The 4403-nt window shown below is 44.9% G+C and overlaps 1 pseudogene; it reads left to right on the forward strand.

Annotated features, from left to right (window-relative positions):
* Positions 1-3141: 3141 nt before the first annotated feature.
* Positions 3142-4397, forward strand: LOC105810610 (annotated as a pseudogene).
* The last annotated feature ends 6 nt before the right edge of the window (positions 4398-4403 follow it).

The following is a 4403-nucleotide window of genomic DNA, read 5'->3' on the forward strand; positions in this document are numbered from 1 at the left end:
CCTGTGTTCTCGCGATAGCAGCCGGCTTCGCTGCTTGGCTGGCACGGTGCGCATGCGGGAGGCGGAGCCGCGAGGAGCCACGCCCCCTGCAGGGAAGCCGTCCACCTGCGGACCTCTCAGTGTAGCTGGGCCCTGAGCAGGGGCTCAGCAGGTCCTCGGCCTGGTCAGCGACGACGGACATGAGGGGCCGTGAGGCGGGCGAAAGGGCTGCTCCTCAGTGCCTTGCCTCCGGGCTCCTTCCAGCTGGCCCTGGCCCTGCCCGAGGAGCAGCCATCCTCCTAAGGTTGGCGGCTCAGTCACCCCCTCCCATGCCTGTGTGCTTTTGGTATACGCGCCTGTACCCTTACCAGGGACGGCTTAGTGTTCCGCGGGTCCGGACCTCGCTGGAAAAGGCCTCCTGTTCTAGGTAGGATTCTGCCACTTGCTGGCTGACTCCACAGTGTGTTCCCCCACAGAGCCTGCTTTCCTTCCCCTGCCCTGGTGTGGACCACCCTGGGGCTCCTCCACCTGGCATGGGGTGGTTCCTGGCCTGTTGACCTCTGGACAGGGCCCTTGCAGTGCAGGGGCCGCTCTCATTTAGAACGAATGTTAGTTTCAAAGCATGTTCACTAGAAAAAGGAGGAGGGCATTTTCACTTTACATTGAATGAAATAGAACAGCCTTATGATTCAGCTTACAGTTAATAACTAAATTGTTACACGAATGTAGTCATTGTAACATTTTATATGGCATTCTATAATGAATAATAGCAGTCTACCCTTTCAAGTAATTAGAAACTTTTCTAAGGTAAGATTTGTTAAATATTTACTCATATGTATCTCTTTCTGATTGGTGTGAATATAAAATGTTTGTAGACTCTGTGGTTTTATTTCCACATGTAAGGATTCTGGAAGTTACCACTGCATCCTAAGAACAAAATAAAAATGTGAACAGACAGAAAAATCAGGGACATTTCTTTCACCCATAAGAGATAGGATTACAAAGGGCAAACCACTACCTCCAAGATTGCACAGGCAGACACATACACCGAGTTATGTCTTACCTGAGCAGGGACTCATGAGTGGAAACTGCCAAAGGAACCAATGCCAGGATAGGAAATCCTGGCCTGTCATTGGCTAATTGCTGGAGGCTTTGTGTGGACAACTCTGATTTTTCAAACCTCCAGGGAACCCAGTCATGGAGAACCCCTCACAATATTGCCAGATTTACCTCCATGAGCTCAACCAGGTACCCACAGCGAGTATGCCAGGAAAATCCACTCATACTTCCAGCTGGGGCGGGGTGGGGAAGGAACAATTTTGAAATATGCCAAGGCACTCTGTTCTCCTTAACGAGGCCTATCCTCAGGAGGAACTAGTTAACAAGGGTCCCACCTGCTGGGGTATTATCAGAGCCAAACCAAAGAAAAGGAAAATACCCAACTACAGTCAGCACTAGCCTTCCAGGAGAAGGGAAATACAAAAACTACAGCTTGCTGTACCCATCCTGTTTCACCTATGAGGGAAGAAAACACCAAGAAACTTTTGTGAAGTTTCCAGTACAGGGGCATAGGCTCAGTAATGACTGAGACGTAATCACAGCACTATAGAACACTTCCCTTCCCTCACACTTTACCATCACATGACTAAAGGCCTATTTGCATTAGTCACTTTTATCTGGTACATCATGCCTGGCTATCTTACAAGGCATACTAGAAGGCAGAACACATGGTTTGAAGCGACAGAGCAAGCATCCGATCAGACATGGCAGGGATGGTGTAATTATCTGGCTGGGAATTTAAAACAACTATGATTAAAATGCTGAGCGTGCTAGTAGATAAAACAGAAAGTATCCAAGAGAAGATGGCCAATGTACACTGAGAGCTGGAAATCCTAAGGAAAAAAAAAGGAAATGCTAGAGATCAAAACCCTGTAACACAAATGAAGAATGCCTTTGATGGGCTTATTAGGAGATGGATATGGCTGAGGGAAGAAGCTCTGAGCTTGAAGTTATATCAATGGAAACATCAAAAACTGAAAAGCAAATAGAACAAAGACTCAAGAAAATAACAAAAGGGAATAACTAAGGACTGTGGGGCATACAAAACATGTAACTGTGCATGAAGGAAATATAAGGAGAAGAAGGGAAAATGATTAGAAAAAAATTTTTGAAAATAATAACTTAAAACTTTCCAAAATTAATGTCAACCACCAAATTACACATCCAGTAAGCTCATAGAACACCAAGCAGGATAAATGCTAAACAAACAAAAATATGCTACACCTAGGCATATCATCAAACAGCAAAAAATACAAGACAAAGAGAAAATCCCAAAAGAAGACAGATGGAGACAAACCACATGATGTACAGAGGAACAAAGATAGGAATCACATTAGAGGTCTCAGAAACCATGCAAGCAAGAAGGGAATGGACTGAAATATTTACAATGTTGAGAGGAAAAAGGACCCAGCATACAATTCTTTACCCTGTGAAATAAAGAATTCCTCAGATAAAGAAAAATTAAGGGAATTCGATGACCTTGGAAGACATGGGGGAAAATTTTCTTTAGAGAGAAGAAATATGATATAGGTCACAAACTGAGATCCACATAAAGATAGTAAGAGCATCAAAGGAGATATGTGTTAAAATAAAATAAAAACTTATATTTTTCTTATTCTTAATTTAACTCACATCTAACAGCTCTCCCACAAGCGTAGCAAAATGTATTCCATTACATATGCTACTGTTTATATTGTATTTGCTCATGTATAAGTGAAGTGGATGACAGAAATTCCATATGCAATGCTTCAATGAAGGAATTACGCTTGTGTATAAGTGAAATGAATGACAGCAACGATACAAGAGACAGGAAGGAGGAATTAGGATTCCTTTATTGCAAGGTACTCACACAACCCATGAAGTGGTGCAGACTTATTTGAAAGTAGACTTAGATTAGTCATGAATGTATATTGCAAACTCTAGGGCAACCACTGAAAAAGGTAACAAAAGAAGTATAATTGATATGCTAAGAAAGGAGGGAAAATGGAAGCATACAAAATGCTCCACTTAGGAACTCTGGACGCGCCTCGCCGAGGGCAGGGTGGGTGCCCGCGCCTGCAGCGTCCGCGGGGGCGGCGCGGCGGGAGGTGGCTGGTCGGCTCCGGGCCTCGTAGCCGCAGCCCCCGGCCCAGCGAGCCTTTGCGCGGCGGCTCAGCCGCCCGCCCGCCCCGGGTGCCTCGCGGGCAGGAGAACGGAAAACTCCCGACTTCCTGAGTTTTAAAGTTCCTCTTGCCTCAGACGATGGATGAGCAATGACAAGGAATGCAAGGGCAGCCTGTTCCTCAGTTCCAGCCGCAGAAGGCCTTACGACCGGATATGGGCTATAATACATTAGCCAACTTTCGAATAGAAAAGAAAATTGGTTGTGGACAATTTAGTGAAGTTTATAGAGCAGCCTGTCTCTTGGATGGAGTACCAGTAGCTTTAAAAAAAGTGCAGATATTTGATTTAATGGATGCCAAAGCACATGCTGATTGCATCAAAGAAATAGATCTCCTTAAGCAACTCAACCATCCAAATGTAATTAAATATTATGCATCATTCATTGAAGATAATGAACTAAACATAGTTTTGGAATTAGCAGATGCTGGTGATCTATCCAGAATGATAAAGCATTTTAAGAAGCAAAAGAGGCTAATTCCCGAAAGAACTGTCTGGAAGGACTTTGTTCAGCTGTGCAGTGCACTGGAACACATGCATTCTCAAAGAGTCATGCACAGAGATATAAAACCAGCTAATGTATTCATCACAGCCACTGGGGTGGTCAAACTGGGAGACCTTGGACTTGGCCGGTTTTTCAGCTCTAAAACCACAGCTGCACATTCTTTAGTGGGTACACCTTATTACATGTCTCCAGGGAGAATACATGAAAATGGATACAACTTCAAATCTGACATCTGGTCTCTTGGCTGTCTACTGTATGAGATGGCCGCCTTGCAGAGTCCCTTCTACGGCGACAAAATGAACTTATACTCGCTGTGCAAGAAGATAGAGCAGTGTGACTACCTCCCTCTCCCTTCAGATCACTACTCGGAGGAACTACGACAGCTGGTCAACATGTGCATCAACCCAGACCCAGAGAAGCGACCGGACATCACCTATGTGTACGACGTGGCGAAGAGGATGCACGCGTGCACCGCCAGCAGCTAAACACGTGCAAGATCCTGAAGAACATGCTGAAAACAATTTAAAGTATTTCTGTGCAGATCATACCTCCCCGTTTATGTCTGGGTGTTAAGATTAATACTTCAGAGCTGATGTGCTTTGAACCCTTAACCAGTTTTCATGTAAGCTTCATTTCGTACCAGTCTAAGTCACCTTCCTGCAGCCCCCGGATGACTCTGGAATGATCAAACTGCATGTTA

Source organism: Propithecus coquereli, unplaced genomic scaffold (assembly GCF_000956105.1).
Source record: "Propithecus coquereli isolate 6110/MARCELLA unplaced genomic scaffold, Pcoq_1.0 Scaffold2154, whole genome shotgun sequence".
In the NCBI taxonomy this organism is placed as follows: Eukaryota; Metazoa; Chordata; class Mammalia; order Primates; family Indriidae; genus Propithecus; species Propithecus coquereli.